The sequence below is a fragment of the Coregonus lavaretus genome (genome assembly GCF_964263955.1).
Source record: "Coregonus lavaretus genome assembly, chromosome: 1".
In the NCBI taxonomy this organism is placed as follows: Eukaryota; Metazoa; Chordata; class Actinopteri; order Salmoniformes; family Salmonidae; genus Coregonus; species Coregonus lavaretus.
This window is the reverse complement of record NC_139988.1, coordinates 17,149,536-17,163,507: the sequence shown is the minus strand read 5'-3', so window position 1 is coordinate 17,163,507 and position 13,972 is coordinate 17,149,536.

Sequence of the window (13,972 nt, the reverse complement as noted above, 5' to 3'; positions counted from 1 at the left end):
GTAACTAATCGTTCTATATCGTGGAGCTCCGCCCCATAGGGGAGCTCTGCTCCTATTGGTTTAAGGCGGAGCGTAGCGCTCCAAAATGTACTCCCTGCCGAGCCCAACACTTCCCATCGAAACGAAAAGGTCAGGCCTAGCAATGGCTGCAACCAAGTCCCGCAGTACTGCAACCACTGTATGACAATACAAGTGTCACAATATACTGCAGTTATAAACCCGCCCCACCTAGTCCAATGGCAACACCAGTGACTAGTGGGCGGATCACCAGAATACAAGCCATACTAATCTGTACTAGCAGATAGATGGTACTCAATATCCTGACACAATAATACCGACCACGAATGGAATGACACAAAGTGTCACTCTACATTGTGTACACGGTAGGCCGCCTCACTCAATCAATGGAAATCCATAGATTAGTGGGCAGATCCCAGAACATGATTCATACTAATCTGAACAAGCAGATAGATGACATCAAATAGTACCATAACCAAGGTTACTACTATTCTCCCTCATCATACCAATATGTCCTTCCATCAGAAGCGGACCTGAAAGAGACCTGTCTCCTCAGTCCTGCATTCCTCTCTCCTAGCTCAAGTCCTCCCCTCAGCCATGCTGAGTACAGACTGAGCCAAAGAGTTAGAAGACATATCCAAGAGATAGAAACTGATAAATGGAGACGGTGACGACCATGACGCCGCTCTACATATATCCTCTACCCCTGTTCCTCTGAGAAGGGCAGTAGAAGCTGCTACTCCACGAGTGGAGTGAGCTCTTATACCCTGAGGCAATTGTCGCCCCACTGCCTCATAAGCTGTCTCAATGCCTTCACAAAGCCAATGAGACAAGCGCTGTTTTGAAAGTGGTCTACCTAGTGCAGCCGCACCGTGACACACAAACAGCTGAGGCGATGACCTAATCGCTGCTGTGCGCTCAACGTAACACGCCAAAGCGCGCACTGGGCACAGGCGATGGAGCCTTTCCTCACTCCTCTCCTTATGAGGAGGGGGAGAAAAAGCCCACAGCTCCACGGTCTGTGACCTATATGAGCTCTTAATAACCTTCGGCACAAATGCCGGGTTAGGACGTAACACCGCTCTGCTCAGATCGCCATTAATGGCAAGGCAGTCGGGTCTCGTCGAAAGAGCACACAAATCACTGACACGCTTAGCAGTAGTCAAAGCGAGCAACAGTGCTGTCTTCATAGACAGCATCTTGAGGGGTATTTGATTCAATGGCTCGAACGGCGACTTACATAGCGCTTCGAGTACCAAAGCCAAATCCCACTGAGGAAGCGTGGCTCTAGGCATTGGCCTAAGCCGCCGCGTTCCCAATAAGAAACGTTTCACTAACGTTTCACTAGAGGGTGGCTGAAGACATTGTCTCTGCCAAACCCCTCGTGACAAGCTGAAATCGCCGCTGCAAACACCTTAATGGTGGCGGGCGATCGCTGCTTATCAAACATAAACTGCAGGAAAGAGAGAACACTCTCAACCTGACAGCTCATGGGGTCTACACCGTGTGTGACACACCACGTGAAAAAAACGTTCCATCTACTGGCATACATCCTGGAAGTGGAACTGGCACGTGAACCCTGTATGGTCCTGATCACTGCATCAGATAACCCACGGCGCTCTAGCCTGTCCCTCTCAGGAGCCAAGCCTTCAGTGGTTGGCTGATTATGGGCAATTGCCCTATCGAACCTCCCGCCTGAGACAATGCGTCCCGTCGATGTGGAATTGGCCAAGGTGGCGCAATCAACATCTGACTCATCTCCGCAAACCATGGAGCCCCTGGGCGATCGGGGGCTATCAATATTATTGACAGCCCTCCTGATCTCACCCTGGCTAACAGTGGGAGAATGCAGGACAGCGGAGGGAATGCATACAGAAGAACTCTCGGCCACAGGTGGTGCGCAAATGCGTCTCTTCCCAGTGGCGGTTCATCCTGTTCCCTCAGAGAGAACCATAGGGGACATTGCGCGTTCACGCGTGACGCGAATAGATCCACCTCGGCTCTCCCGAACTGTTCCCAAATTTTGAGAACAATGTCCGGATGCAGACACCACTCGTCGTCTCGAGGACCCCCTCGCGACATGAGGTCTGCTCCTACGTTCAAGTAGCCCGGAATGTGTGCTGCTCTCAATGAGCGAAGGTGCTCGTGAGCCCACAGCCACAATTCCTCTGCCGCCCGGTGGAGAGCAGGAGACCTGACTCCTCCCTGGCGATTTATGTGAGCTACTGTGGTCCGGTTGTCTGACCAGACCAGCACATCGCGACCCCGAAGGGTAGACACGAAGTGGGTCAGAACCAGTCGAACCGTTTCCAACTCCAAGAGGTTGATGTGGCGACTTGAAAGAGGCCACACACCTCCTATCGCTTGGGTCTGACATGTCCCTCACCATCCAGTCAGAGAGGCATCTGTAAACACTGGAATGTAGGAGGACACTTTGCCTATCGGGACTCCGTGCGTGAGAACGCGCGGGTTTCTCCAATAGTTCAGATCTGCACTGAGCGAGAGGGGAACCACCACCAACCGATGACGTTGACGCACTGGGTCTAGTCTTAGTTGGGCGAACCATCGCTGCATCCTGCGCATGCGCAGGAGTCCCAGCGGAACCACAGAATGGGCTGACGACATGAGACCCAAGAGTGACATGACCGACAGCTCCGTTACCGTGTGATTCGGACGACACTTCCTCAGGGCTAGCAACAAGGCTACCCTTTGAGGGTCCGAAATTAGAGCCCTCATCTTTACAGTGTCTAGCTGCAATCCCAGGTAGACAATCTGATGACTGGGCCAGGGGGCGCTCTTTTTCCAATTCACAGCGAACCCCAAACGTGTGAGATGAATCACTGTCTGTGTCGTGTGAGTGAACGCCAGCTCTGCTGACGGGGCGAGAACCAGTAGGTCGTCTAGGTAGGCTAGTAGCCTTATTCCTTGACGACGCAACGGTTCCAATGCCGCCTCCACACATTTGGAAAACGTGCGAGGTGCTAGGGCGTACCCGAATGGCATCCTTGTGTATTCGTACGCCACCCCTTGAAAGGCGAATCGCAGAAACTTTCTGTGACGTGGCTGCACCGGCACATGAAAGTACACGTCCTTTAGGTCTATGCTTGTACAAAAGTCTCCTTTCTGGACACATTCCAGTATTTGTCGTGAGCATTCGGAAGGGCCGTTTGGTTACGCTCTCGTTGAGAATGCGTAAATCCAATATCGGCCTCATTCCCCCCATCTTTTTGGGCACCAGGAAGTAGGGCGAAAATAGCCCCTTGTTCCTTTGCTCCTGGGGAACTACTGTGACCGCCTCCTTCGCCAAAAGTTCCGTAATCTCTGAAACCAGAGCGGCCACTTTTTCGGGCGTTTTCATCACCGTCTCCACCACTCCCCTGAATGGGGGTGGGGTCCGATAGAATTGGATGGCATAACTCTTCTGCAACGTCTGGTCTAGCCAGCGTGAGAGGGTACAGCTTCGCTGCCACTGCCAGCAATACAGAGAAAGCGGGCGAGCGCGAAGCTGTGGTGCATTCAGTAGGAAGGACCTGTATTCCTCTATGACCCTTGCCACCGCTGTTTCCCAACATTGAGGTGGTGGAACAGCCCAAGGCGGGCCTCCCATGAAAGGGAGAGGAAACATTAGCGCGTTCTGAGAGAGGCGGGGGCGCTGATACGTTGGTTAAACCCGTAACCATCGTATTCCGGCCCTCCGTGAACGCAGCGCGGGTCTGAACTGCACTGACCGAGGCCACAGCCTGCGACAGAGCACCATCCCCAGACAGCGATTGCGTCATCATTCCAGACTCTGGCTGTGACTGCAGTTCGCTATGAGAGCCCTTCACTACAGTACTCCTAGGAGTCTGTAATGTGAGGTCTCTATGAGGTAACCCAAGGCGGCGCCTTGATACCTTTTTAACCTTCACCTCCTGTGTGTGCTCAGCTCTGCACCCCTGGTGGGCTGAGCTACACTCAGTGTGGTGAGCATCAGCGCGTTCTGAGAGAAGCGGGGGCGCCGATACGTTGGTTACGTCCGTAACCGTAGTAATCAGGCCCTCCGTGAACGCAGCACGGGTCTGAATCGCACTAACAGAGACCTTAGTCTGAGATAGTGCGCCATCCCCGAATAGCGGTTGCGTCATCCTGTCAGAGTCTGACCGAGACTGCAGCCTGCTATGTGAGACACTCCTTATACGTGAAGTGATGTCTATACCTACCCTGTGTGTCCGCTCAGCAACGCACCCTTGGTGGGCTGAGCGGCACGCAGAGTGGTAAGAGAGAGAGGGTGAGATATGAACGCTCTCGGACGTATTATGGAAAAGGGTCTATTTTTTGACAAAGTCAGGTGGAGCCAACTCTTTATTACATACATCAACAACAGCATCATCACCCATCCCTTCAACCGAAGGGTGGGGGGGAACAGTGGGCACGTTCGACACCATCGACGCGTCCTCTATCCACTCCCCCGCGTCCCGTCACGTGCGCCTCCTCTTGTGGCCCCCCTTAGGTTACCAGGTCGGCGTTCTGATGATCTCCCTCGCCGGGTGCGCCATTGGGGCCACCGTAGCTGCTGGGGGGGCGGAGCCCGCTCTCCTGCCGCCTGTAGCCGCCGACTGGCGCCGGATACGCCGCCTCGCCGTAGACCCTGGCCTACTCTGGCCGGCGGAAGTGGATGGTCTCTGGGACTGGGGCGCAGGGCCTAACCTCCCTGCCAATGGCAGGTGTCTGGCCAGCTGCTTCCTCTCCTCATCAAGCTTCGAAAACCTCTCTGTCGCCTCTTTGACGGCGACTCCGAAGAGCCCGTCATCAGCGAGGGGGGCGTTCAAAAGTGACGTCCTGTCTGCTTCTTTCATGGATGTCAACGACAACCAGAGGTGTCGCTCCGCGACCACAGAAGTGGCCATGGACCTCCCCGCACAGACAGCCGAAGCTTGTGTTAGGTGAAGAATGGTGCCAGAAATTCTGGACGCCTCCTCCACCTGCTCTAAGTCCAGCTTGGTCTTACCCGTAGTTAGACGGGACAGAGCGGCTGCCAAGAGGGCAATGTTGTTTGCTGCTGCTACAGCCTGGGCTCCCAAAGTAAAGGACTTCTCCAACAGCTGCGCTGTGAGACGGTCCTTTTGCGATGGCAGAGTGGCCTTCTTGGAAGAGGGCCAGGGACTCGAACCCGGTACGAGATACGCAGCCATGGCGCTCTCTAACCTGGGGATTCCCTTTGCAGGGCCCTGGAATCTTCCCTCCACTCTAGTGAATGGGAGGTACGACCTAGCCGGCGAACGGCTAATATCGACAGCACGTCCTCTAGAGGAATATCCTCCATAAAAAACGGCCAACGCTGCTTCCTCTCCTTCATAGAAAGGAGGGCGCAGGAGGCGCAGTTAGGGGGACTGCTGATGTCCTCTTTGGCATGCTGAGACCCTAAACACACGAAACATAAGTCGTGGGAGTCAACAGCTGCCATGGAGGAGCATTGGCATTGAGTCTTTTCTTCGTCTCTTCGTGCTTCTTCAGTCTAGTCCAGTTGCTGAAGATAAAGGGAGGCTGATTGAGGGGAGGCATCCCCTCTTATAGGGACACCTGTACTCCTATTGGCTGCAGGTGTGTGCATAATTTTGTCTCAGGCTGTCACGATCGCTTACAGATGGGACGGACCAAGGCGCAGCGTGATATGCGCACATGTTTATTAAATATTAAACACAACGACAAAATAACGAACAAAACTAAACGTGAAGTCCAAGGCAGCACAACACAACATACCTTACACGGAACAAGATCCCACAACAAACTAGTGCCAATAGACTGCCTAAGTATGGTCCCCAATCAGAGACAACGAGCTATAGCTGCCTCTGATTGGGAACCACACCGGCCAACATAGATCTACACATAATAGAAACCCAACATAGAAATACACAACATAGAACATACACACCCTGACTCAACATATACGAGTCCCCAGAGTCAGGGCGTGACAGTACCCCCCCCAAAGGTGCGGACTCCGACCGCACAACATAAACATAACAGGGTAGGGGCCGGGTGGGCATTCCGCCTCGGAGGCGGATCCGGATCAGGGCGTGACGACCACTTACTCTCCGCCTCCCTGTTGCGCACCTGGTCTGGTCTGGACCTCGGCGCGCTGCTTCCCCTCTCCTTCCTCCCACGAAGTACCAAGCCCTGTCTGGACCCTGGTGTGGGAGACCCCGAACCTGGAGAGGGGCTGACGTCTGGGTCTGGACTGGAGCCGCTGACCGGAGCTGGACCGGGCACCGGTGGAGCGGACTACACAGGCTCCGGACTGGAGCCGCTGACCGGAGCTGGACTGGTCACCGGTGGAGCGGACTGCTCTGGCTCCGGAGTGGAGCAGCTGACCGGAGCTGGATCAGGCACCGGTGGAGCGGACTGCTCTGGCTCCGGAGTGGAGCCGCTGACCGGAGCTGGACTGGACCCCTGTGAAGCGGATTACTCTGGCTCCGGAGTGGAGCAGCTGACCAGAGCTGAACTGGGCACCGGTGGAGCGGACTGCTCTGGCTCCGGAGTGGAGCAGCTGACAGGCCGGGCCGGGCCGGACTGGACACGCACCACTGGCTTGGTGCGAGGAGCAGGAACAGGCCGGGCCGGGCCGGGCTGGCGACGCGCACCACTGGCTTGGTGCGAGGGGCAGGAACAGGCCGGGCCGGGCTGGCGACGCGCACCACTGGCTTGGTGCGAGGGACAGGAACAGGCCGGACCGGGCTGGTGAAGCGCACCACTGGCTTGGTGCGAGGGGCAGGAACAGGCCGGGCCGGCGACGCGCACCACTGGCTTGGTGCGAGGGACAGGAACAGGCCGGACCGGGCTGGCGACGCGCACCACTGGCTTGGTGCGAGGGGCAGGAACAGGCCGGGCCGGGCTGGCTACGCGCACCACTGGCTTGGTGCGAGGAGCAGGAACAGGCCGGGCCGGGCTGGCGACGCGCACCACTGACATGGTGCGAGGGACAGGAACAGGCCGGACCGGGCTGGCGACGCGCACCACTGGCTTGGTGCGAGGGACAGGAACAGGCCGGACCGGGCTGGCGACGCGCACCACTGGCTTGGTGCGAGGGACAGGAACAGGCCGGACCGGGCTGGCGACGCGTACCACTGGCTTGGTGCGAGGGACAGGAACAGGCCGGGCCGGGCTGGCGACGCGCACCACTTGGTTGGTGCGAGGGTCAGGAACAGGCCGGACCGGGCTGGCGACGCGCACCACTGGCTTGGTGCGAGGGACAGGAACAGGCCGGACCGGACTGGCGACGCGCACCACTGGCTTGGTGCGAGGGACAGGAACAGGCCGGACCGGGCTGGCGACGCGCACCTCAGGCTTGGTGCGAGGGACAGGAACAGGAACAGGCCGGGCCGGGCTGGCGACGCGCACCACTGCACCACTGGCTTGGTGCGAGGGACAGGAACGGGCCGGACCGGGCTGGCGACGCGCACCACTGGCTTAGTGCGGGGAGCAGGAACGGGCCGGACCGGGCTGGCGACGCACACCACTGGCTTAGTGCGGGGAGCAGGAACGGGCCGGACCGGACTGGCGACACGCACCACTTACTTGGTGCGAGGAGTGGGACTGGGTTCCTTTATTAACCCCCGCTCCTTCTGCTGCCTAACCAGCTCCTCTCGCCGTGCCTCTACACTTTCCTTCTCCCTTTTAGCCTCCTGTAGCCTCGTCATCCACCCCGTGCCCCCCCCCCCAAAATGTTCTTGGGTGTGCCTCTCGGGTCTCCGTCATCGGCACTCCTCTTCCTGTGAGGGCTCCTCCGGGAGCCCCCACGAGTAAGGGAACAGAACCTCGTCGTCGTCGTCATCCTCCGACTCCTCAGTATAATACTGTTCCCACTCCTCTTCCCATGGTCGTAGGGACCCAATCTGAAAACCGACCGGGTGCAGTGGTCGGGGCTCTTCTCTCTCGCTCCCCGACCACCCCTTTAGCCCCCCCAAAAAATGTTCTTGGGGCTGTCTCTCGGGCTTCCTCCTCGACCGGCGTCCTCTGCGTTGCCGTTGCTCCTCTCCTGCCTGGGTATCTACCTTCGCCCATGGCCCTTTCCCCGCGAATATCTCTTCCCATGACCACAATTTGCCCACCTGGGACATGGCTATTCGCTCCTCCTGGGCACGCTGCTTGGTCCTCATTTGGTGGGATCTTCTGTCACGATCGCTTACAGACGGGACAGACCAAGGCGCAGCGTGATATGCGTACATGTTTATTAAATATTAAACACAACAACAAAATAACGAACAAAACGAAACGTGAAGTCCAAGGCAGCACAACACAACATACCTTACACGGAACAAGATCCCACAACAAACTAGTGCCAATAGACTGCCTAAGTATGGTCCCCAATCAGAGACAACGAGCTATAGCTGCCTCTGATTGGGAACCACACCGGCCAACATAGATCTACACATAATAGAAACCCAACATAGAAATACACAACATAGAACATACACACCCTGACTCAACATATACGAGTCCCCAGAGTCAGGGCGTGACAGTACCCCCCCCAAAGGTGCGGACTCCGACCGCACAACATAAACATAACAGGGTAGGGGACGGGTGGGCATTCCGCCTCGGAGGCGGATCCGGATCAGGGCGTGACGACCACTTACTCTCCGCCTCCCTGTTGCGCACCTGGTCTGGTCTGGACCTCGGCGCGCTGCTTCCCCTCTCCTTCCTCCCACGAAGTACCAAGCCCTGTCTGGACCCTGGTGTGGGAGACCCCGAACCTGGAGAGGGGCTGACGTCTGGGTCTGGACTGGAGCCGCTGACCGGAGCTGGACCGGGCACCGGTGGAGCGGACTACACAGGCTCCGGACTGGAGCCGCTGACCGGAGCTGGACTGGTCACCGGTGGAGCGGACTGCTCTGGCTCCGGAGTGGAGCAGCTGACCGGAGCTGGATCAGGCACCGGTGGAGCGGACTGCTCTGGCTCCGGAGTGGAGCCGCTGACCGGAGCTGGACTGGACCCCGGTGAAGCGGATTACTCTGGCTCCGGAGTGGAGCAGCTGACCAGAGCTGAACTGGGCACCGGTGGAGCGGACTGCTCTGGCTCCGGAGTGGAGCAGCTGACAGGCCGGGCCGGGCCGGACTGGACACGCACCACTGGCTTGGTGCGAGGAGCAGGAACAGGCCGGGCCGGGCCGGGCTGGCGACGCGCACCACTGGCTTGGTGCGAGGGGCAGGAACAGGCCGGGCCGGGCTGGCGACGCGCACCACTGGCTTGGTGCGAGGGACAGGAACAGGCCGGACCGGGCTGGTGAAGCGCACCACTGGCTTGGTGCGAGGGGCAGGAACAGGCCGGGCCGGCGACGCGCACCACTGGCTTGGTGCGAGGGACAGGAACAGGCCGGACCGGGCTGGCGACGCGCACCACTGGCTTGGTGCGAGGGGCAGGAACAGGCCGGGCCGGGCTGGCTACGCGCACCACTGGCTTGGTGCGAGGGGCAGGAACAGGGCGGGCCGGGCTGGCGACGCGCACCACTGACATGGTGCGAGGGACAGGAACAGGCCGGACCGGGCTGGCGACGCGCACCACTGGCTTGGTGCGAGGGACAGGAACAGGCCGGACCGGGCTGGCGACGCGCACCACTGGCTTGGTGCGAGGGACAGGAACAGGCCGGACCGGGCTGGCGACGCGTACCACTGGCTTGGTGCGAGGGACAGGAACAGGCCGGGCCGGGCTGGCGACGCGCACCACTGGCTTGGTGCGAGGGTCAGGAACAGGCCGGACCGGGCTGGCGACGCGCACCACTGGCTTGGTGCGAGGGACAGGAACAGGCCGGACCGGACTGGCGACGCGCACCACTGGCTTGGTGCGAGGGACAGGAACAGGCCGGACCGGGCTGGCGACGCGCACCTCAGGCTTGGTGCGAGGGACAGGAACAGGAACAGGCCGGGCCGGGCTGGCGACGCGCACCACTGCACCACTGGCTTGGTGCGAGGGACAGGAACGGGCCGGACCGGGCTGGCGACGCGCACCACTGGCTTAGTGCGGGGAGCAGGAACGGGCCGGACCGGGCTGGCGACGCACACCACTGGCTTAGTGCGGGGAGCAGGAACGGGCCGGACCGGACTGGCGACACGCACCACTTACTTGGTGCGAGGAGTGGGACTGGGTTCCTTTATTAACCCCCGCTCCTTCTGCTGCCTAACCAGCTCCTCTCGCCGTGCCTCTACACTTTCCTTCTCCCTTTTAGCCTCCTGTAGCCTCGTCATCCACCCCGTGCCCCCCCCCCCAAAATGTTCTTGGGTGTGCCTCTCGGGTCTCCGTCATCGGCACTCCTCTTCAATGTGAGGACTCCTCCGGGAGCCCCCACGAGTAAGGGAACAGAACCTCGTCGTCGTCGTCATCCTCCGACTCCTCAGTATAATACTGTTCCCACTCCTCTTCCCATGGTCGTAGGGACCCAATCTGAAAACCGACCGGGTGCAGTGGTCGGGGCTCTTCTCTCTCGCTCCCCGACCACCCCTTTAGCCCCCCCAAAAAATGTTCTTGGGGCTGTCTCTCGGGCTTCCTCCTCGACCGGCGTCCTCTGCGTTGCCGTTGCTCCTCTCCTGCCTGGGTATCTACCTTCGCCCATGGCCCTTTCCCCGCGAATATCTCTTCCCATGACCACAATTTGCCCACCTGGGACATGGCTATTCGCTCCTCCTGGGCACGCTGCTTGGTCCTCATTTGGTGGGATCTTCTGTCACGATCGCTTACAGACGGGACAGACCAAGGCGCAGCGTGATATGCGTACATGTTTATTAAATATTAAACACAACAACAAAATAACAAACAAAACGAAACGTGAAGTCCAAGGCAGCACAACACAACATACCACAAGATCCCACAACCCACTAGTGCCAATAGGCTGCCTAAGTATGGTCCCCAATCAGAGACAACGAGCTACAGCTGCCTCTGATTGGGAACCACACTGGCCAACATAGATCTACACATAATAGAAACCCAACATAGAAATACACAACATAGAACATACACACCCTGACTCAACATATATGAGTCCCCAGAGTCAGGGCGTGACACAGGCTGATACTGCTTTAGGGCAGAGGGTAAACCAATAGGAGCAGAGCTCCCCCATGGGGCGGAGCTCCACGATATAGAACTGTATGTGGTGTCAACCTCTTTAAAGTGGGGGTGAAGTAATGGTTAACCCTGACCTGTTTTAACCCCTGATGTCATGCGATAGATAAGCCCTAATGACACAGCTTCGGTTGAAAACATGGTATAGATAAAATAAACGGACGTCAACTTTGCTTCTGTGTAATCTATCCTCTAAACTGTCAACTATCCTCCAAACTGTCAACTATCCTCCAAGCCAACATAAAAAATAAAACAATATCTTAATTAATTAAATAATTAAATACACACATACAGAGCACATCAGAAACGTGATCAGATTGCTGGTCAGCAACCAGACTTTAAACCTGCTATTAAGCATTTGCCTTAATAGATAAGGACCTCCTGCCCCAGGTATATGATAACAACGCACGGAATGACGCACTCACACACACACCCCTGGACACATGCATGAATTCACGTACAAACTCACGCGCGCCACACACACACACAAGCTAACATATACACACAGAACTAAGTAAACCCAACGGTCTGTCCTATTGACTTGCCATATTTATGAATTAGATGTTTGTGCAGGTAACAGGGGGCGTGGGAAATAAGGTCATAGCCAGACATAATGTTTGTCTAACGGTGAGTCCACAGACAGGATGATCTACAGCTGAGAACACCTTTTGACAATAGCCAGGCATTGGTGTGTTCTGTGTCTGAGTAAACAAGTGTGTGTGTCGATCTGTTTTGACTAGGTGTGCTAAACCTGACTATACTGCACGAGCAGTGGCGGCTCCTGAAAAAATTCTCAGGGGGGGCAATTTTTCTGATGATTTAGGTGACCTACACACATTTTAAAAAAGATATGTCCAGCAACAACATGAAGACAGGGGCAGCATATAAGTCAATACCAGAAGCATTTATTGACTGATCTCAAAAGTGTTGGCTTACCAGGGTTGGTGGAGCCCTCAGTTTCATCTTTGCCTCGCAAAGCTAACTCAAACACTCCGCAAAACTTCACACACTGGATTAGCCGGCTGAGGATGTGGCGGTTCTTGCTAATGTCGTAGTAAATATATTTGTTATAGTGAATATGGAATATGATATGTTGAGTAAAATGTTGTGCTAAGATCTATTTAGGTCAGGAGCTGGTTATAAGTTCTGTTCCTATCCAATAACAATGGACAAAAGGGTCCTATCTTGTCAGCCTTGTCAGCAGGTGGCCAAGGACAACACCCACGCCATAGGCCTCTCAGTTCTTCCAACTCACGAGTTCTTGCTCTGAGGACACACACACACACACACACAAACACACACACACACACATCATCACTGTTAAACACACACATACACACACACACACACACACACACACACACATCATCACTGTTAAACACACACACACACACACACACACAAAAATCCCCTCTCTTAGGCTGAACATTTGAAGACAGAGAACCCGACTCAGAGCCAATGCAACAGTGACAGTAGCCTGGAGGGGACCTCGCCCAACTCATCAGGACCAATCAGAAGATCAGAACTACTAGATTCAACCTACTTCATTTATTGCATAAAATGTCTGCACACAATGTTTCGGGGCTCTCTTCAGATAATAATAATAATAATAATAATATGCCATTTAGCAGACGCTTTTATCCAAAGCGACTTACAGTCATGCGTGCATACATTTTTGTGTATGGGTGGTCCCGGGGATCGAACCCACTACCTTGGCGTTACAAGCGCCGTGCTCTACCAGCTGAGCTACAGAAAGTGGATACTCATGGATGCGCATCGCAATTGTAAAATGTCAACACAATTGGAGACACCACGTCATTTTTGGAGACATGTTATTGACAGTAAACTATTGTAGATGCGACTGCTAACTAACTAAAACATTTTAGCTGGCTAGCTAATCATCTTAGCTAAATGTGGGGCAAACAATTCAGTTATTTACCGTTAATTTGAGGGATTGGGGTGAAAGAAATCGAGTTACATAGTGATACTTTACGATATACTGTATTGACAATATCGCAATATTTTAGCGCTAGTTGGCTGTACCTGCACCAAAACACCATTATTGTTCCTTCATAGCTTGTTCTCAATCTTTTCACATTGGGAGCCAATTTGTTTTCAGCACTTTTATTTCCATGACTGATCAAAACTCGTTCTCATGGCTTTCTGATCCCTCTGCAACAGACATATGGTGCGCAATAAAATCACAGTATCGAATCGCAATACGTATAGAATCATGAGACTCGCAATGCATATATCTTATCGTGAGGTTCCTGGCAATTCCCAGCCCAAGTTCATTTGCCACAACAAATCTCTTCGCTAGCAAACGCGATGTCTTCTCCAAAACGGCAATGTGTCTCCAGCAATGTTTACTTTTTTGACGTTCTATGGCATCTCCACTTTCCAAGCATATATGACCACATGTAATATTTTGGTAAGTGATGCAAATAGTGAACTATGTAGGGCCAGGATGTAAAATATATGTAGCTGCAGCAATTTCTCTTATCTGATATGGTAAGTAATGGGGCTTAATGTATAGCTCCCTAAGAGTTTGACGAACGGGTCCGTGCACGCGATTCCAGATATCTTTACCTCTGAATAAACTGCCTTTATTATACCATATCCACCCTGTCCAAAGTCTCTACTTGGTCTCAGTTCTCCAGTAAACTTGTGATTATCAACACTAACCTCATCGTTGTGGCGGCGGACAGCTAGCCTGTATCCCTCATCCAGTTGAGTGGCAATGTTATTTTTTCGTTCGTACCAATTTTTGGAAAATCCTCGGGTGTAGGACTTTCCGCCTTTAGTAGAAACCTGTTGAATTATTAAATTTGGTCTGGGAGGTCCTAATTGTTTCGTTGCCAATTTATCT